Source organism: Bos taurus, chromosome 6 (genome assembly GCF_002263795.3).
Source record: "Bos taurus isolate L1 Dominette 01449 registration number 42190680 breed Hereford chromosome 6, ARS-UCD2.0, whole genome shotgun sequence".
NCBI lineage: Eukaryota > Metazoa > Chordata > Mammalia > Artiodactyla > Bovidae > Bos > Bos taurus.
In genome coordinates, this window is record NC_037333.1 from 65055341 (window position 1) to 65077661 (window position 22321).

The following is a 22321-nucleotide window of genomic DNA, read 5'->3' on the forward strand; positions in this document are numbered from 1 at the left end:
GGAAGGTGAGTATGGGAGAAATTTTTGGCTCATATTCAAGTATGCTCTCTCAGATCCAACACATACAGAGTATCACAAGCACTGCTGACCCCTAGGAAAGCCAATCTTGCAGAGCTTGACAAGTAAGTTTCTAAGAACTGGGGGGGAAAAAAATCAATAAAAGTGATTTTATGGAAACCAAGGCAGGGGCATTTTAAGGAGATAGTGTTCAGTAGAAAGAAAAAATAGGGAGGGGCACAATGGGTATAAATAGACTATTTACAAGAGAAAAATTGCAAAAGGCTGATAAGCATATGAAAAAATATTCATCTTCAGTGATAATGAAATGTATCGGTAAAAATAATTATCAGGAATTTCTTTTCCTCATCACTTTAAGATTTTTTAAAGTATGATATTATTCAGAGCCTTGAAATAGGTATTCCTACTCGTTGTTGATGAAAAAACAGAAACACAGCTGCTTGGGAAAGTAGTATGGATAAAATATGTCCAGCCTTAAAATGTATTTAACTTTAATCTATCTACCTTTTAAATATTTGTAAGAAGAAAATAACATGTCAAAAAAGAATTTTTGCATGAACATATTTATTTTTGTGACTTTTTTAATAACACTTGGGACAAAGCTATATTAAAGTAAGAAATCAGTCATTGGAACTTTTATGGTGGCCCAGTGGTTAAGATTTCATACTTCCACTGCAGGGGACACAGGTTCAACCCTTTCTCAGGGAACTAAGATCCCACATGCCACAGAGCATGATCAAAAACAAACAAATAAATAATATATATATATATATCAATTTCTATAATTTGCTTTATATAAAACTTTCTATCATATATTGCATAAAACATTTCATGAATATAAGAAAGAAATCGACACAGCTTCATCAATAATGAGCAAAATGAACAAATTTAAAATGTTGGAAATTAATTGTATAGAAAAGGGACTCATTAGATTCATATGCCAGCTGATGGTTTATTGCTGTTATACAGTTTATTTTTTTATTTTATAAGACAGACTAATTTTTTAATATGATTTAATTATTGATTGATTTTTGGTTGCACTGGGTCTTTTCATCTGTGGGGAGTTGGGGCCTTTTTTTTAGTTGCAGCAAGCAGGGTCCACTCGCTAGGTGCTGTTTGCGGGCTTCTAGTTGCAGTGGCTTCTCTTGTTGGGGAGCACGGGCTCTAGATGGCCGGGCTTCAGTAATTGCGGTACGTGGGCTTGGTAGTTGCAGTCCCCACGCTCTAGAGCACAGGCTCAATAATTGTGGTTCATGGGCTTTAGTTGTTCTGTGGCATGTGGGATCCTCCTGGGATTGAACCAGGGATGGAACCCATGTCTCCAGCACTGGCAGACGGACTTTTTACCACTGAGCCACCAGAGAACCTCCTATACATTTTAAAAATAAGGTTTAAATTCTGTGAATTTGACCAAGAATTGTACCTGGTTTCTTTCATTCTGGAAATACCTTTTAAGCATCTGTCCCAGCATCAGAGTACATCAATATGCACAAGAAACTTCTAACCTTTAATTCAATTCTTGTGAGTAAGACATAATTGTTCCTCAAAGGTATTCATGCCTTCATTAATGTTGGTTTGTCTGTTGTATATATTGAGTCTGCTGCCCAAACCAGGGCTATGAAACAGGTAGCAAACATCACAGATTGCATCAGTATCATGAAGTCGCTACTTTTGCCCATTTCATTTCAGTCTTTGATGCTGTCACTCACAAGTCTTGGGTCCCAGTGTGTCGTGAGTTCCTGAAACCAGCACAGTATCTTCCCATGGCTGGTCAAGAATGAGTGGCTGTTGTCTCTACTGGTATAGATGTATCTTGATAGACTGGAGTCTGGCAAGATCTCAGCATTTGAGAGTGCTTTCTTGATTCATGCTGTCTGACAACACCCAGTCCAGTTGGAGTTGGACTGAAGGAAAAGAGCTCAGAAGGGTCAGATGCAAAGCTAAAAGAGATTGTAACAAACTTTTTGACTGGAGTTGAAATTTCAGTTCCCACAGATTCACATTAAATACCAGTTTGTTTTGTCATTGTTTTTTGTAATCAGTTCCATTTGTGAAAAAAATTACTCTTTTTCTTCTGACACACAGAAATCATGTTAAAAATAAACACATTTCACATCGCTTGGTGAAATATATATATAATGACATTTTGTAATACACTCTGAGGAAAACCAAACGACTATGTAGCAGAACAGATGTGATACTGAGGAAGATGGCTATTATTTTAGACTAGATAAGACTATAAGTAAGAGAGTAGCAAAAGCATAGACTCATATCAAAAGAACAGAGGGGTTCAAAAAATAGATACTCACATACATGGACAATTAATAAAGATTCCAAGGCAACCAAATGGAGAAAAGATGGTATTTTCAACAAATGGTGCTGGAATAATTGGGCATTCAAAATAAACAACTCACTTCAACTCATACTGTGTACCTCATACAAAAATTAACATAAACTGGAAAATAGACAAAAAAGGGAGAAGGCAATGGCACCCCACTCCAGTACACTTGCCTGGAAAATCCCATGGAAGGAGGAGCCTGGTAGGCTTCAGATCATGGGGTCTCGAAGAGTCAGACACGACTGAGCGACTTCACTTTCACTTTTCCCTTTCATGCACTGGAGAAGGAAATGGCAACCCACTCCAGTGTTCTTGCCTGGAGAATCCCAGGGACAGGGGAGCCTGGTGGGCTGCTGTCTATGGGGTCGCACAGAGTTGGACACGACTGAAGCGACTTGGCAACAGCAGACAAAAAAGTAAAACATAAAATCTAAAGTTTCTTGAGAAATGAGAGAATTGTTTTTGATCTTGGGTTAACCAAAGATTTCCCAGATAGGACACCACAGCGTGAATCATAAAGAAAAAAAAAAAAGGATAAATTAGATTCATCAAACCTAACTTTCTTGCCCTTCAAAAGGCACTAGTAAGAAAATAAAAGGACAAACCACAGATTTGCTGAAAATATTTGCAAAACACGTCTTATAAAGGATTGGTGTCCAAAATACACGAAGACTCTCTTAATTCAACAATAGGAAAACAAGGTCACAATTGAAAATAGTCAAAAAGTTTGGACAGAAACATTGCAAAAGAAAATACGTAGATGATAGAAGAGCACATGCAAAGATGCTCAACATTAGTACCAATAGGGAAAACAAGGTAAAACCATGATAAAGTACTACCACACGTCTATGAAAGTGAAAGTGTCAGTAGCTCAGTCAGGTCTGACTCTTTGCAACTCCATGGACTGTAGCCTCTGTTCATGGGATTCTCTAGGAAGAATATTGGAGTGGGTTGCCATGCCCTCCTCCAGAGGATCTTCCCGAATGAAAGATCGAACCAACATCTCCTGTGCCTCTTGCATGGTAGGCAGATACTTTACAGCTGAGTCACCAGGGAAGACCATACAGTGGAGTACCACTTAGCAAAAAAAAAAAAAAAAAATCAATAAAAAGCAGCAAACTACTGATCCATGCAATATAGATAAATCTTAAATGCATTATATAAACAGAAAAAGCCAGACTCAAAAAGTTGCATACTATATAATTTTGTTTCTATGACATTTTAGAAAAGATACAGCTAAGCAGTTGTCAGTCTCTGACTTTAGGCAAAAGAAAGTAATTACAAAAGGGCATAAAGAAACTCTGGGTGATGGATGTGTTGTATATCTTGACGATGCTGGTGGGAAAATCCATGCAACTGTGTACCTAAAAAGCATATATTTTCCTGTATGTAAATGGTACCTCCAGAATCCTGATTCAAAACAAACAAAACAAAGAAATATTTGGAAAAGAGCAAGGAAAAACTTGTGTGTCAAGTGAAAGTATGGTATATTCCTTGACAACCAGAATACAGTTTTTATTAGTTGAAAGTACTGAATAGTAAAATTGGACCTTTATGTTGCTAATCTCTATAGAGTTCTGGTAATCTTAAAAGTCAAGTTTCACTTACCAAAATCTAAGTTCGGTCATTTATTTGTCCTATCTTTGTTCCACTTTCTAGTGTCGTTTCAAGTCTTGCCTTTCTTGAGACATTATTTATATCTGGTTTAATTATTAATAGCATCCCATTTTCCTCTCCAAAGTGTCTCTATTTGGGCAATAAACCACGTGGTCACCCTACTTAAATATGTAGCCTGTTAGGTAATCAGCTGATAAGTAGAAAAACAGCTTTCTCTGTGTGGAGTTGCTGGAAAGAGGTGAGGTTCACACTGAGTGCTTTTGAAAGTGAATGCTCTGTCAGACTAAAGTTTAATATTATTGTTATGAAAAAGGAAATACGCAGGGTTTTGTACTCAGCATCTTTAATATGCTATCATACATCAATTAAAAGTTTGCTGAACATGCTACAAATCTTGGTCAGCACATTTTTTAAATTTTATTTTAGCAATTTGGTTACTTTTTAAAATAGGGAAATTAAGCCATTAGAGAAAATGAAGTCTGAAGTCATATTTTGTGCTGGCACCTCTCTACTCCGATCCCACAGAGTATCAGCAGAGAGCCAAAAAAAAAAAAAAAAAAAGAAGAAGAAGGAAAAAGCTGAGGTCAATGGTGAGCTCTTTTCCAGGGTTTAATGAGATCAAGTTACAGATTCTTCCCTGTTCTTAGGTCATTCCTCCAAGGGTAAAAAGAAAACACAAAATTAGTGTGGTATTTAAACTATCTGTTAAAAATTCCATTGAGAGAGAAGTATGCCCCATTTTATATTTTACTCTATGTCTTAAATAAATAAAATGAACTTGGAACCATGACTGAATTCAAATGAAGCTGTTCTGAGATTCCCAGCAAATATGACAGAAGTCTTGTTTCTTTCTCATCACTAAACTTGGTCCTAAAGACAACTGCAGTGGATTAGACATTACTCTTCTGGTGACTGGAAGCAAGATAAGGCAAATTAAACTGCTGAAGAAATTAAGGATCAAACTACATTTTTAATGACTATTATAAGAAGTTTCTGTGTAAATATCATTAATCATTCCCTTTCTCTTCTTTGAGTTTTATTAAACCACACATGATAATTAACTTATTTCCTTTTCTAGGATATAGCACATCATATTAGAATGAAAAATTAGTTCTCCAAATTCCTGTGAAATCTGAATTTTTCTATCTGTGGGTCTAAAATAGCTAGAACTCAAACCGCAGTTTAAAGAATTAAACAACCATTAGTAGAACAGTTAACACTCAGAAAGACCTGGCATAATTCCAAACCAGTGTTCAAATTGAAAGCTCCATTTGCAATATTTTACTCACTGTTCAGTTATTCTCATCAGTGAAGTAAGAAAGGCAATATAATTTACCCCGAGAAATAGGTGAGTCATTTTTTAGCAGGGCAGATAAGTAGTAAAGTGATCCAGAAAATGTAATGAGGAAGCTGGATCTTGGAAGAAAAATACAGTAGAAGAGGGATTGATAAAATATGTGCTACTTCTATTAGGAAGCAGACCTCTTTCATCACTTAGACTCTGATACTTACTTGTGATCTAATCTTGTAGGGAAAAAATTGGATTCTCTATTCTACAAGAAGTGCTACCCTGATAGCTCAATTGGTAAGAATCTGCCTTCAATGCAGGAACCCTGGTTTGATTCCTGGGTCGGGAAGATGTGCTGAAGAAGGGATAGGCTACCCACTTTATAAGAAAATGCAGGAAATAAACCAGTAATTTTTCTGCCATGTTAGTTAAGGAATGTGACAGCACTGAAAAGAAAATCAACATTCTTTCAATAAATAAACTTTGGCCTTAAGCAAATTTTCCAATACTATTTCATTTTCACATAAATTTCTTCCTAAAATGATACCATACCCATTGAATCACTTCAAAACATCTTTTTGTATTTTAAATAAAAATACAATATCAACATGTTGGCTAGATTCACATATAGTACCTTTGAATCATCTGAATTTGCATATTATATAATGGCTAGTATTCTGTGATTGTGGTTTTCATTCTAGAACTAATAACCAACAAAGATGTCCTCTTCATTACAGGGGACTGGAATGCAAAAGTAGGAAGTCAAGAAACACCTGGAGTAACAGGCAAATCTAGCCTTGGAGTACAAAATGAAGCAGGTCAAAGGCTAACACAGTTTTGCCAAGAGAATGCACTGGTCATAGCAAACACCTTCTTCCAACAACACAAGAGAAGACTCTACACGTGATCATCACCAGATGGTCAACACTGAAATCAGATTGATTATATTCTTTGCAGCCAAATATAGGCAAATGCTATACAGTCAGCAAAAATAAGACCTGGACCTAACTGTAGTTCAGATCATGAACTTCTTATTGCCAAATTCATACTTAAATTGAAGAAAGTAGGGAAAACCACTAGACCATTTAGATATGACCTAAATCAAATCCCTTATGACTATACAGTGGAAGTGAGAAAAAGATTCAAGGGATTAGATATGACAGACAGAATGCCTGAGGAACTATGTTTGAAGGTTTGTAACATTTTACAGGAGGCAGTTATCAAGACCATTTCCAAGAAAAAGAAATGCAAAAAGACAAAATAGTAGTCTGAGGGAGCCTTACAAATAGCTGAGAAAAGAAGAGAAGCTAAAGGCAAAGGAGAAAAGGAAAGATATACCCATTTGAATTCAGAGTTCCAAAGACTAGAAAGGAGAGATAAGAAAGCCTTCCTCAGTGATCAATACAAAGAAATAGAGGAAAACAATTGAATGGGAAAGACTAGAGATCTCTTCAAGAAAATTCGAGATACCAAGGGAACATTTCATGCAAAGATGGGCTCAATAAAGGACAGAAATCGTATGGACCTAACAGAAGCAGAAGATATTAACAAGAGGTAGCAAGAATACACAGAAGACCTGTACAAAAAAGATTTTCATGATCCAGATAATCATGATGGTGTGATCACTTACCTAGAGTCAGATATCTGGAATGCGAAGTCAAGTGGGCCTTAGGAAATATCAGGACGAACAAAGCTAGTGGAGGTGATAGAATTCAGTTGAGCTGTATCAAATCCTAAAAGATGATGCTGTTAAAGTACTGGAGTAAATATACCAGCAAATCTGGAAAGCTCAGCAGTGGCCACAGGACTGGAAAAGGTCAGTTTTCATTCCAGTCCTAAAGAAAGGCAATGCCAAAGAATGTTCAACCTACTGTGCAATTGCACTCATGTCACATGCTAGCAATGTAATGCTCAAAACTTTCCAAGCCAGGCTTCAATAGTATGTGAACCGTGAACTTCCAGATGTTCAACCTGGATTTAGAAAAGGCAGAGAAACCAGAGATCAAATTGCAAACATCTGCTGAATCATTGAAAAAGCAAGAGAGTTCCAGAAAAACATCTACCTCTCTTTATTGACTATGCCAAAGCCTTTGACTGTGTGGATCACAACAAACTGTGGAAAATTCTTCAAGAGATGGGAATACCAGACCACCCGACCAGCCTCCTGAGAAATCTGTATGCAGGTCAAGAAGCAATAGTTAGAACTGAACATCGAACAACAGACTGGTCTGAATCAGGAAAGGAGTATGCTGAGGCTGTATATTGTCACCCTGCTTATTTAACTTATATTCAGAGTACATTCTGAGAAAGCAATGGCACCCCACTCTAGTACTCTTGCCTGGAAAATCCCATGGACTGAGGAGCCTGGAAGGCTGCAGTCCATGGGGTCGCTAAGAGTCAGCCATGACTGAGTGACTTCACTTTCACTTTTCACTTTCATGCACTGGAGAAGGAAATGGCAACCCACTCTAGTGTTCTTGCCTGGAGAATCCCAGGGTCGGGGAGCCTGGTGGGCTGCCGTCTATTGGGGTCACACAGAATCGGACACGACTGAAGTGACTTAGCAGCAGCAGCTTAGCAGCAGCAGCTTAGCAGCAGCAGAGTACATCATGCGAAACGCCAGGCTGAAATCAAGATTGCTCGGAAAAATATCAATAACCTCAGTTATGCAGATGACACCACCCTTATGGAAGAAAGCAAAGAAGAACTAAAGAGCCTCTTGATGAAAGTGAAAGATAAGAGTGAAAAAGTTGGCTTAAAACTCAACATTCAGAAAACTAAGATCATGGCATCTGTTCCCATCACTTCATGGCAAATAGATGGGGAAACGAAACAGTGACAGACTTTATTTTTGGGGGCTACAAAATCACTACAGATGGTGACTGCAGCCATGAAATTAAAAGACGCTTGCTCCTTTGAAGAAAAGCTATGACAAACCTGGACAGCATATTAAAAAGCAGAGACATTACTTTCCCAACAAAGGTCCGTCTAGTCAAAGCTATGGTTTTTCCAGTGGTCATGTATGGATGTGAGAGTTGGACTATAAAGAAAGTTGAGTGCTGAAGAATTGATAGTTTTGAACTGTGGTGTTGGAGAAGACTCTTGAGAGTCCCTTGGACTGCAAGGAGATCCAACCTGTCATTCCTAAAGGAAATCAGTCCTGAATATTCATCAGAAGGACTGATGCTGAAGCTGAAACTCCAATACTTTAGCTACCTGATGTAAAGAACTGACTCATTGGAAAAGACCTTGATGCTGAGAAAGGTTGAAGGCAAGAGGAGAAGGGGACAACAGAGAATGAGATGGTTGGATGGTATCACTGACTCAGTGAACATGAGTTTGAGTAGGCTCAGGGAGTTGGTGATGGACAAAGAAGCCTAGTGTACTGAAGTCCATGGTTCATAAATAGTCAGACAAGACTGAGCTACTGAACTGAATTGAACTGATTATATATTGGACCGTTTTTTTTTTTTTACCTGGATTTTATTATTCTGTTTTACCTGCATCTCAAACTTTGAACTCTACTGACATGTATTCTATTAAGCCCATCTTTGTAAGATATAGATTTTTTTTTTTTATATTTAGTGAAAAATGAAAGAACACAAAGTTGAAAAATATTTAAATAAGATAAAACATGAGTAATATTTGTGATAATTTTATAAACCATCTATTAACTAGTTTACCAAGTGAGTCCCTTTTTTCCACTCTGCTGATTTAATTACTTCCATAGTATTCATTTGATCAATATACAGCTATAATAAAGATGTGTCAGACTGCTTGTCAGTATATTCAAAGCATAGCAAAGCTCCAGGTGATTCAAAAATCTTCTCTAAATTCAAGATTTTAATATTTTGACTTCAATACAATGCTAGTCCTTTAACAAGTGACTGTGAGTTTATGTGTACATTCATGTTGTGTGACTTATGATTGAGTGCTTTTCTAGATCTTACAGTTTTCTGTATTGGGCAAGTACTATCTTTTTAATCAGATTGAAATAAACAAAGGCAAAATGCATTGGCTCTTCATGTTGGCACCTAGGCTCAGTATGAAACGAATAATGCTAACATCCCCAGGTCCAGAAAAAATGTCCGAAACAAGCTTCCAGCAGTAAATAAAGGCAGACAACTCAAGCAGGACAGTGGAATATAAAGGCAGCCTGCCAGGAGTTTAGTGGACGAAATGTCCAGCAGGTGTCACAGACACAACACCACAGTGGGCCTCAGAGATGACTCCACTGGTCAGAGACGGGGAGGACTGGGTAAGCAGGTCCCTTGTTTCAAGAATTGCCTCAGAACGGCATACTCCAATCACGATGGAAAAAAAATCAGAGTGTTATAGAAGCTAGGCATGGATAAGGAGAAGATTTTTTATAAATTCCAAATTGTCAGAGATGCACAAATCCCACATCCCCAAATTGCAGAATCATGTTCTGCCAAGAGTATCAGTTATCTCCCTAGAAAAGACAAGTAAGTTATCAGTTCCATATACCTATGTAGAAAATCCCTGGAAGTGATGAGAAAATGACACTTGTGTAGAGGATATTATTTGCTTAAACAGTTTCCACTGGACCTATTCTCTAATCTTGGTGTTGAAACTCATTTCTCTGAAATAAGAAGGCATGCATGTGTGCTAAGTTGCTTCAGTAGAGACTGACTCTTTGTGACCCTATGGACTGTATCCTAAAGCTTAGAGTGGTGGACCTGGACAAGTACTGAATGCCCCCATCCTAGTACTATAGAGGTTTCAATGCCTATGTCTCATACTGTAATACTGTGTGAAGTTATGAGAGAGAAATTCATGAATCAATCCAGAAGGAGTCCCAAGAGATACATAGTATCGGGAAAAGGAGGACTGAAGGCGATAATATCTGTTAAGCATCCAAAAAAAAATAAATTGGTCCCAGATCATAGAATAGGAGTTAATTTCTAGGTAGGGAGTAAACTGTTTCAACAGGGATAATTGGAACTCATTCATTCTTTCAATTATTAACTCATTAATTGAACAAATATGTGAATGAAGGTAGACTAGTTGAAAGGCTGTTGAGATAATTCAGAAGATACATGAGAAAAGTGGAAATGGGGAGACATTATGACTTCCAGTGAAAAGGGAAGTAAAACAGATTGGACATGATAATTTTCTTTTAAGAACCAGTATCAATAAAGACTTCTACAGTTCTGACTTGAGGACCTGTTTGGAGGTAACAGGAGAATGTGGAAAGTAAGAAGCTTTGAGTTCACTTTTGACCATATTAAACTTGAAGTGTTTCTGAAAAATCTAAGCGTAAATGTCAAATAAGCAAATAATTGTATGGATCTATAACTCATAAAAAGGTCTTGGCTGGATATAGATATGAAATGTTCATTTTGTGGATATTGATTGAAGTCTTAGACATATACCAGGTCACATGAGGCAGTTAGGTGGTGCAAGTGGTAAAGAATCTGCCTGCCAATACAGGAGGTGCAAGATATGCATGTTTGATCCCTGGGTCTTGAAGATCCCTTGGAGAAGGAGATGGCAACCCATTCCAGTATTCTTGTATGGAGAAACCTATGGACAGAGGAGCCTGGACGGCTACAGTCCATAGCGTCACAAAGAATCAGACATGACTGGAGCAACTTAGCATGCACGCAGACTGAGGAAAGAAGAGGGAAATACTTAGGTCTTAAAGGAAAAACGGGCCAAGCAACAAGGCTGAGTAGTAAAGAGATGTTAGAATATAATACAGCAAAGGCTCATACTGCTGAAAAATTAGAGTAGTGAATTGGGATCCCACAGGTTTCCTTAGGCAGCATAGTTTTACACAGGTGTCTCTATCACTTTCAATTCAACACATTGGACTGGAGTGGGTTAAAGAATCAGGAAATATAAAGAAAATGAAAGTTCTAGGCTGCTCTTGAGAAAAAATGTTTCCTCTATTTTAAACATGGGAAAAAGGAGGATGGCTGAGGATTCAGGGAGGTATTTATGTTTAGTGGTGGGAGGTTGAAGGAGTTCCAAAATTCTGACTTTTATTTTCTATAGGAAGTAAGAGACTTCTATAACTCTGCTGATTGTGGTGAAGCAAAAGAGACTGGAAGTCTGGGTGGAATAGAAAGATCTGAAATTGTTATTGTGGAGTGTAAGACAATTAGCTGAATAGGAGACTACTCTTTGAAGTTTAAGCAGTGTTTGTATTGGTGAAAAAAATCAACAATAGTATCATTTCAATCTCGATGTGTAAATTCCTTTGGCAATGCTCATTTGCCCAGGTGGAGATGCAGAGAATGGTTGGAATTGTTGTAGGATGTAGGAAGTTTCAGGTTTGGAGGAGCATGAACGAGATAGAGGAATATGCATTCTAAACGAATCTAAATGAAACAGAAGGAAGTAAAGAAGGGAAGCAATGATGGCTAATTACAAAAATGAGAAGTCAGAGTTTAAATTTCCAATAAGGTCAAAGAAAAAAATGTTTTTGTGGAAATGATTAAATGAATAGCCTGGAAAGGCAAACAGTAGGGGCTGGAAAAGGGGAAGTGTCAATGAATACTTCTTTGGAAAGGAGTGAGTTGGGGTAACTGCTAGGCCTACAGGTGATGGTATGAGAGTAGGATTAAATGGATGAGTGATACTGAAGAAGATATCATTTGCATTGAGATGCAGTAGGAATGGAGGATCCAGAGGACCAGGTACCAAAGTCTGTACTGAATATGGATTCCACAAGATGAGTTAATACTATCCAGAAGAAGGCATGCAGGGCAGTTGAGCTAGGAAAATAGAGATTTCCCAAGCCCATAGGTGAGAATTAGTCTGAAGTGGAGTCTGTTTTCTCGTAACTTACCTGCTTAAGGGGACTGCAGAAGCAAAGTATAAGAAATGGAGAACTTTAATGACTACTAAAATTGAGGCTCACATCAAAGATTTAGATAATTGTATTATAGTCATAGGAAGTAGAATGTTCAACCTAAAGCATTTGAGTCTAATTTGCTATATTTAGCCTTTGCTTATTTATGCATTCAGAATTCAGAGTAACAGGGCCAATATCTGTATAGCTCTCAGAGACAAGGTAATCATCTGAATTTATGGAATTCTCTAATGAATGAATAAAAAGGATTTAAATTTCAGGCAAAAATAATAATGAAAACCAAAACAACAAAAAGACACTTGGAATTTAGAAGAAGAAGGATAAAAAGAAAGAGAATGAAGCCCAGTGACCACCATTTCCTGTGATATTTCCTTTAAAACTAATAAGAATTAATTTTAAAAATTACATGCATTGACTTGATCTGTTTAGCAAATTCATCTTTTTGATGTTTAATACACTTTATTTTATTTCCAAGAGTATAAGTCCTCATGTTGCTTCTCTAAAACATTAAATGTACTAATTGTAAAGGCAGGGTCTAATTATTCTATTCTGTTTCTTCAAGTGCAAATTCTACTTGTTTAATTTATTCTTCTTTCATACACCTGGATTTTCTTAAATATATGGTGATTAAGTTTATTGCAACACATTTTGTAGTATCTTCGGAAAATTTTGAACTGCACCTTTTTGTAGCAGAACCAGGTGATGTCAGTTACCTGTAGAGGTTGTCTTTTTCTAATGGTAGTCAAGAAATACAGGTGCTATTCCCTTGTACTTTACTCTTTTGTGGAGGATTCATTTCAGTTTCTTGATATTTCCTTTGTCTTACTTTCAGTGTGATATATACTTAATTATATTTATAATAATGCTATTGTTTCCAAGTTTGACAGACATGGGGGTGGGATGTAGCATGAGTGCTACTACTCTGGAATTAGAAATTTAAAGAAAATTATATATACACCTGGAAAAGATTCATAAAATATGATGAGAATAAGAGCTTTATATTAGTTTGGTGCAAACATAATTTTAGTTTTTGAATTGTTGAACTTTGCCATATGACATAGAAATATATTCCTAAATAAGTCCAGTTGTATAATACATAACCACGAATCAAGGCAAATTGGAAGTGGTCAAATAGAAGATGGCAAGAGTGAACACTGACAGTTTAAGAACCAGTGAACTAAAATGGACTGGAATGGGTGAATTTAACTCAGATGACCATTATATCTACTACCGTGAGCAAGAATTCCTTAGAAGAAATGGAGTAGTCTTCATAGTCAACAAGAGAGTCGGAAATGCAGTACTTGGTTGCGATCTCAAAAATGACAGAATGATCTCTGTTCGTTTCCAGGGCAAACCATTCAATATCACTGTAATTCAAGTTTATGCCCAGACCAGTAACGCTGAAGAAGCTGACACTGAATGGTTCTATGAAGATCTAAAAAACCTTCTCTTGAGAGTCCCTTGAAATGCAAGGAGATCCAACCAATCCATTCTAAAGGAGAGCAGTCCTGTGTGTTCTTTGGAAGGAATGATGCTAAAGCTGAAACTCCAGTACTTTGGCCACCTCATGAGAAGAGTTGACTCATTGAAAAGACTCTGATGCTGGGAGGGATTGGAGGCAGGAGGAGAAGGGGACAACAGAGGATGAGATGGCTGGAAGGCATCACCGACTCGATGGACGTGAGTTTGAGTGAACTCCAGGAGTTGATGATGGACAGGGAGGCATGGTATGCTGCAATTCATGGGGTCGCAAAGAGTCGGATATGACTGAGCGACTGATCTGATCTGATCTGAGCTTGGAGAATTATGAACTGAACTGAACTGAACTGAACTGAACAAGACCTTCTAGGACTAACACCCAAAAAAGATGTCCTTTTCATTACAGGGCACTGGAATGCAAAAGTAGGAAGTAAGATATACTTGGAGTAACAGGCAAATTTGGCCTTGGAGTACAAAATGAAGCAGGTCAAAGGCTAACACAGTTTTGTCAAGAGAAGGCACTGGTCATAGCAAACACACTCTTCCAACAACACAAGAGAAGACTCTACACATGGACATCACCAGATGGGCAATACAGAAATCAGATTGATTATATTCTTTGCATCCAAATATGGAGAAGCTCTATACAGTCAGCAAAAACAAGACCTGGAGCTGACTGTGGCTCAGATCATGAACTCCTCATTGAAAAATTCAGACTTATATTGAAGAAAGTAGGGAAAAACCACTAGACCATTCAGGTATCAGATCAGATCAGATGAGATCAGGCACTCAGTCGTGTCCAACTCTTTGCAATCCCATGAATTGCAGCATGCCAGGCCTCCTTGTCCAACACCATCTCCCAGACTTCAGGCAAACTCATGTCCATCGAGTCAGTGATGTCATTCACCCATCTCATCCTCTGTCTTCCCCTTCTCCTCCTGCCCCCAATCCCTCTCAGCATCAGAGTCTTTTCCAATGAGTCAACACTTTGCATGAGGTGGCCAAAGTACTAGAGTTTCAGCTTTAGCACCATTCCTTCCAAAGAACACCCAGGGATGATCTTCTTTAGAATGGACTGGTTGGATCTCCTTGCAGTCCAAGGGACTCTCAAGAGTCTTCTCCAACACCACAGTTCAAAAGCATCAATTCTTCAGTGCTCAGCCTTCTTCACAGTCCAACTCTCGCATCCTTACCTGACCACTGGAAAAACCATAGCCTTGACTAGATGAACCTTTGTTGGCAAAGTAATGTCTCTGCTTTTCAATATGCTATCTAGGTTGGTCATAAATTTTCTTCCAAGGAGTAGGTGTCTTTTAATTTCATGGCTGCAGTCACCATCTGCAGTGATTTTGGAGCCCCCAAAACTAAAGTTTGATACTATTTCCACTGTTTCCCCATCTATTTCCTATGAAATGATGGGACCAGATGCCATGATCTTCATTTTCTGAATGTTGAGCTTTAAGCCAACTTTTTCACTCTCCTCTTTCAATCTCATCAAGAGGCTTTTTAGTTCCTCTTCACCTTCTGCCATAAGGGTGGTGTCATCTGCATATCTGAGTTTATTGATATTTCCCGGCAATCTTGATTTCAGCTTGTGCTTCTTCCAGCCCAGCGTTTCTCATGATGTACTCTGCATAGAAGTTAAATAAGCAGAGTGACAATATACAGCCTTGACGAACTCCTTTTCCTATTGGGAACAGTCTGTTGTTCCATGTCCAGTTCTAACTGTTGCTTCCTGACCTGTATACAGGTTTCTCAAGAAGCAGGTCAGGTGGTCTGGTACACCCATCTCTTTCAGAATTTTCCACAGTTTATTGTGACCCACACAGTCAAAGGCTTTGGCATAGTCAATAAAGCAGAAATAGATGTTTTTCTGGAACTCTCTTGCTTTTTCCATGATCCAGTGGACGTTGGCAATTTGATCTCTGGTTCCTCTGCCTTTTCTAAAACCAGCTTGAACATCTGGAAGTTCACGGTTCATGTATTGCTGAAGCCTGGCTTGGAGAATTTTGAGCATTACTTTACTAGTGTGTGAGATGAGTGCAACTGTGAAGTAGTTTGAGCACTCTTTGGCATTGCCTTTCTTTGGGATTGGAATGAAAACTGACCTTTTCCAGTCCCATAGCCACTGCTGAGTTTTCCAAATTTGCTGGCATATTGAGTACAGCACTTTCACAGCGTCATTTTTCAGGATTTGAAAGAGTTCAAATGGAATTCCATCACCTCCACTACCTTTGTTCATAGTGATGCTTTCTAAGGCCCACTTGACTTCACATTCCAGGATGTCTGGCTCTAGGTGAGTGATTATACTATCGTGATTATCTTGGTCATGAAGATCTTTTTTGTACAGTTCTGTGTATTCTTGCACCTCTTCTTAATATCTTATGCTTCTGTTGGGTCCATACCATTTCTGTCCTTTATCGAGCCCATATTTGCATGAAATGTTCCCTTGGTATCTCTAATTTTCTTGAAGAGATCTCTAGTCTTTCCCATTCTGTTGTTTTCCTCTATTTCTTTGCATTGATCGCTGAGGAAGGCTTTCTTATCTCTTCTTGTTATTCTTTGGAACTCTGCATTCAGATGCTTATATTTTTCCTTTTCTCCTTTGCTTTTCACTTCTCTTCTTTTCACAGCTATTTGTAAGGCCTCCTCAGACAGCCATTTTGCTTTATTGCATTTCTTTTCCACGCGGATGGTCTTGATCCCTGTCTCCTGTACAATGTCATGAACCTCCGTCCATAGTTCATCAGGCACTCTATTCATCGGATCTAGTCCCATAAATCTATTTCTCACTTCCACTGTATAATCATAAGGGATTTGATTTAGGTCATACCTGAATGGTCTACTGGTTTTCCCTACTTTCTTCAATTTAAGTCTTAATTTGGCAATAAGGAGTTCATGGTCTGAGCCACAGTCAGCTCCTGGTCTTGTTTTTGCTGACTGTATAGAGCTTCTCCATCTTTGGCTGCAAAGAATATAATCAATCTGATTTCGGTGTTGACCATCTGGTGATGTCCATATGTAGAGTCTTCTCTTGTGTTGTTGTAAGAGGGTGTTTGCTATGACCAGTGCATTTTCTTGCAAAACTCTATTAGTTTTTGCCCTGCTTCATTTCGTATTCCAAGGCCAAATTTGCCAGTTACTCTAGGTGTTTCTTGACTTCCTACTTTTGCATTCCAGTCCCCTATAATGAATAGGACATATTTTGGGGGTGTTAGTTCTAAAAGGTCTTTTAGGTTTTCATAGAACCATTCAACTTCAGCTTCTTCAGCATTACTGGTTGGGGCATAGACTTGGATTACTGTGATATTGAAAGGTTTGCCTTGGAAACGAACAGAGATCATTCTGTCATTTTTGAGACTGCATCCAAGTACTGCATTTCAGACTCTTTTGTTGACCATGATGGCTACTGTATTTCTTCTAAGGGATTCCTGCCCACAGTAGTAGATATAATGGTCATCTGAGTTAAATTCACCCATTCCAGCCCATTTTAGTTCGCTGATTCTAGAATGTTGACATTCACTCTTGCCATCTCCTGTTTGACCACTGCCAATTTGCCTTGATTCATGGACCTAACATTCCAGGTTCCTATGCAATATTGCTCTTTACAGCATCACACCTAGCTTCTATCTCCAGTCACATCCACAGCTGGGTATTGTTTTTGCTTTGGCTCCATCCCTTCATTCTTTCTGGAGTTATTTCTCCACTGATCTCCGGTAGCATATTGGGCACCTTCTGACCTGGGGAGTTCCTATTTCAGTATTCTATCATTTTGCCTTTTCATACTGTTCATGGGGTTCTCAAGGCAAGAATACTGAAGTGGTTTGCCATTCCCTTCTCCAGTGGACCACATTCTGTCAGATCTCTCCACCATGACCTGCCCATCTTGGGTTGCCCTACAGGGCATGGCTTAATTTCATTGAGTTAGACAAGGCTGTGGTCCTAGTGTGATTAGATTGACTAGTTTTCTGTGATTATGGTTTCAGTGTGTCTGCCCTCTGATGCCCTCTTGCAACATCTACCATCTTACTTGGTTTTCTCTTATCTTGGACGTGGGGTATCCATTCAGGTATGACCTAAATCAAATCCCTCATGATTATACACTGGAAATGAGAAATAGATTGAAGGTATTATATCTGATAGACAGAGTGCCTAAAGAACTATGGGAGGAGGTTTGCAACATTGTACAGGAGGCAGGGATCAAGACCATCTCCAAGAAAAAGAAACGTAAAAAAGGCAAAATGGTTGTCTGAGGAGGTCTTACAAATAGCTGTGAAAAGAAGAGAAGCTAAAAGTAAAGGAAAAAAGGAAAGATATACCCATTTGAATGCAGAGTTCCAAAGGCTAGAAAGGAGAGATAAGAAAGCCTTCCTCAGTGATCAATGCAAAGACATAGAGGAAAAAAATAGAATGGTTAAAACTAGAGATCTCTTTAAGAAAATTAGAGATACCAAGGGACCATTTCATGCAAAGATGGGCACAATAAAGAACAGACATGGTATGGATCTAACAGAAGCAGAAGATATTAAGAGGTGGCAAGAAACACAGAAGAACTATACAAAAAAGATCTTCACAACCCAGATAATCACAATGATGTGATCACTCACCTAGAGCCAAATATCTTGAATGCGAAGTCAAGTGGGCCTTAGGAAGCATCAGTATGAACAAATCTAGTGGAGGTGATGGAATTCCAGTGGAGCTATTTCAAATCCTAAAAGATGATGCTTTGAAAGTGCTGCACTCAGTATGCCAGCAAATCTGGAAAACTCAACAGTGGCCACAGGACTGGAAAAAGTCAGTTTTCATTCCAATCCCAAAGAAAGACAAAGTCAAAGAACATTCAAACTACTGTGCAATTGCATTCATCTCGCATGCTAGCAATGTTAATGCTCATAATTCTCCAAGCTCAGATCAGATCAGATCAATCACTCAGTCGTGTCCGACTCTTTGTGACCCCATGAATCGCAGCACGCCAGGCCTCCCTGTCCATCACCAATTCCTGGAGTTCACTCAGACTCATGTCCATCGAGTCAGTGATGCCATCCAGCCATCTCATCCTCTGTCGTCCCCTTCTCCTCTTGCCCCCAATCCCTCCCAGCATCAGAGTCTTTTCCAATGAGTCAACTCTTCGCATGAGGTGGCCAAAGTACTGGAGTTTCAGCTTTAGCATCATTACTTCCAAAGAAATCCCTTCAGCAATACATGAACCATGAACTTCCAGATGTTCAAGCTGGCTTTAGAAAAGGCAGAGGAACCAGAAATCGAATTGCCAATATCCGCTGGATCATCAAAAAAGCAAGAGAGTTCCAGAAAAACATCTACTTCTCTTTCTTGACTATGCCAAAGCCTTTGACTATGTGTATCACAAACTGTGGAAAATTCTGAAAGAGATGGGAATACCAGACCACCTGACCTGCTTCTTGAGAAACAAGAAGGTCAGGAAGCAACAGTTAGAACTGGACATGGAACAACAGACTGGTTCCAAATTTGGAAAGGAGTATCTCAAGGTTGTATATTGTCACCCTGCCTATTTAACTTATGTGCATTGTACATCATGAGAAACACTGGGCTGGATGAAGCACAAGCTGGAATCAAGAATGCCGAAAGAAATATCAATAACCTCAGATATGCAGATGACACTACCCTCTTGGCAGAATGTGAAGAAGAACTAAAGAGCTTCTTGATGAAAGTGAAAAAGGAGAGTAAAAACGTTGACTTAAAACTCAACATTCAGAAAACTAAGATCATGGCATCCAGTCCCATCACTTCATGGCAAAAGGTGGGGAAACAATGGAAACAGTGACAGACTTTATTTTTTGGGAGGATCCAAAAATCCCTGCAGATGGTGACTGCAGCCATGAAATTAAAAGACACTTACTGCTTGGAAGAAAAGTTAGGACCAACCTAGGCAGCATATTAAAAAGCAGAGACATTATTTTTCTAACAAAGGTCCATCTATTCAAAGCTATGGTTTTTCCAGTAGTCATGTATGGATGTGAGAGTTGGACTATAAAGAAAGCTGAGTGGTGAAGAATTGATGCTTTTGAACTGTGGTGTTGGAGAAGACTCTTCAGAGTCCCTTGGACAGCAAGGAGATCCAAAAGGAAATCAGTCCTGAATATTCATTGGAATGACTGATGTTGAAGCTGAAACTCCAATACTTTGGCCACCTGATGCAAAGAATTAACTCATTTGAAAAGACCCTGAAGCTGGGAAAAATTGAAGGCAGGAGGAGAATGGGTCCACAGAGGGTGAGATGGTTGGATGGCATCACTGACTCAATGGACATGTGTTTGAGTAAACTCCAGGAGTTGGTGATGGACAGGGAGGCCTGTCATGCTGCAGTCCATGGGGTTGCAAAGAGTCAGACACGACTGTACAAATGAACTCAACTGAACTGTACTACACATTATTTTAATGCTCACTTCTTGCTTCATGTTTTTTTTTACTAATGACTTGATACTTGCTGTTTATTTTATATTTATTTTAGTCTATGGAAATGATGTAGACAAAAAACAAATTGGAGCAATTTTCTTATTCAAGTTTAAAATGGGTCCTAAAGGAATGGAGGCAACTTGCAGCCTCAATAATACATTTGGCTCAGGAACTGCTAATGAACATATAGTGCAGTTGTGGTTCAAGAAGTTTGGCAAAGGAAAGGAGAGCCTTGAAGATGAGGAGTGTAGTGGCCAGCCATCAGAAGGTGACTATGACTAATTGAGAGCCATCATCAAAACTGATCCTTTTTCAACTACACAGGAAGTTGCTGAAGAATTCAGTGTCAACCATTCTATGGTCATTCAGCATTTGAAGCAAATTGGAAAGGTGAAAAACCTCTATAAGCGGGTACCTTCTGAGCTGACCAAACAAAAAATGGCATCTGAACTCTCATCGTCAATTATTCTATGCAACAACAAATCATTTCTCAATAGGATTGTGATGTGGGATGAAAAGTGGATTTTATACAACAACTGGGTATGACCAGCTCAATGACTGGACTGAGAAGATGCTCCAAAGACTTCCCAAAGCCAAACTTGCACCCAAAAAGGTCATGGTCACTATTTGGTGGTCTGCTGCCTGTCTGACCCACTATGGCTTTCTGAATCCTAGTGAAACCATTACATCTAAGAAGTATGCTCAGCAAATCTATGAGATTCACTGAAAACTGCAAAGCCTGCAGCTATATTGGTCAACAGAATGGGCCCAATTTTTATCCACAACAATGCCTGACGACATGTCACACAACCAACACTTCAAAAGTTGAATGAATTGGGCTACAAAGTTTTGCCTCATGCCATATTCACCTGGTGTCTCACCAAATGACTCCCACTTCTTCAAGCATCTTGACAACTTTTTGCTGGGAAAAATGCTTCCACAACCAACAGGATGCAGAAATTCTTTTCCAAGAGTTCATCAAATCCCAAAGCATGGATTTTTATGCTACAGGAATAAATAAACTTATTTCTTGTTGGCAAAAGTGTGTTAATTGTAATGGTTTCTATTCTGAGTAATAAAAATGTGTTTGTGCCTAGTTATAATGATTTAAAGTTCAAGGTCTGAAAACCCAAGTACTTTTGCACCAACCTAACAAATGCTACAGTTATTCATAATAAAAGATTAATTAAGAAAAATTTTACTGTCAAATTAAAAATTAAAGTTAGTTTTTATATTATTTCCAATTTTCTATAATGGAAATCATGGGATGTACTGATTGGCTCTAAACTTCTGCTATGTTGTACTGTGATAAGTTGCCTCATCTGTGTCTGACTCTTTCCAGCCCTATGGACTGTAGCCTGTCAGGCTCCTCTGTCCGTGGAATTCTCTAGGCAAGAATATTGGAGTGGGTGCTACTTATTCATAAAATTATAAGATCTTTTGGATTATATTTAAATATATATTTTCCCATTGAATTATACATTTGATTTCTCTTCAAATCCATTTAATTTAATAGAATGTCTGGAGTCACACTCTATTATGAAATAAAATAAAAACAGCCTAAACTCTAGCAGAAAAACAACTTTATTAATTCATGAATATTAAAAAAGGAAATTACTTCTGAACTTAACTGGGTTGTGTGCAAACCAAAGAAGCAAGAAAGTGAGTTTATGTATCTTAAAATAAACAATATAAATCTAGGCCATAAAGTAATAATCTATGTTTGAGATTCTAAAGTGAAGATAACATTTCAGTTATATTGGTGTATTCAAGACTTGACTTTTTCATGTCATCATGATACTATATTTGTTTCATCAAAAATACCATTATAGGAAGAATCACACAACACCATGGCATTCTTGAAAGATGCAAAGCACATAACATTAAAATGTTGAGGTCATCTGAATTCTTTTATACTTCATGTTTGAAATTCTGTTGTCATGACAAAAGGAAAGTATAAATGCTGACTGTAGGTTATTTGCCAAGGATTGTCAAAAATAAAATTGATAACGTACTGAATTTTTCCCATATGGCACGTATCTTACTGACAGCAGGCATTGTCCTATGAATGTGTGCTAAATGGTCAAGTTCAGGAGTCAGACCCTAATCTAATGTTTGAAATAGCCATGAATGTGTGCATATGTGTGTACATATATATATACATCTATGTATGTATATATTTTCACAGGATATATTATAATTGTGATATATTATATATTATAACTCTTCCATGTATATATTTTCACAGGAAGAGTTATAATAACACATATTCTCACAGAGGGTGTATACCCTCTCTCTATATATA

At 38.2% G+C, this 22321-nt stretch overlaps 1 pseudogene; it reads left to right on the top strand.

Moving 5' to 3' along the window:
- The first annotated feature begins 9486 nt into the window (after window positions 1–9486).
- LOC132345592 (histone-lysine N-methyltransferase SETMAR-like) lies at window positions 9487–21092 on the top strand (annotated as a pseudogene).
- Window positions 21093–22321: the final 1229 nt, after the last annotated feature.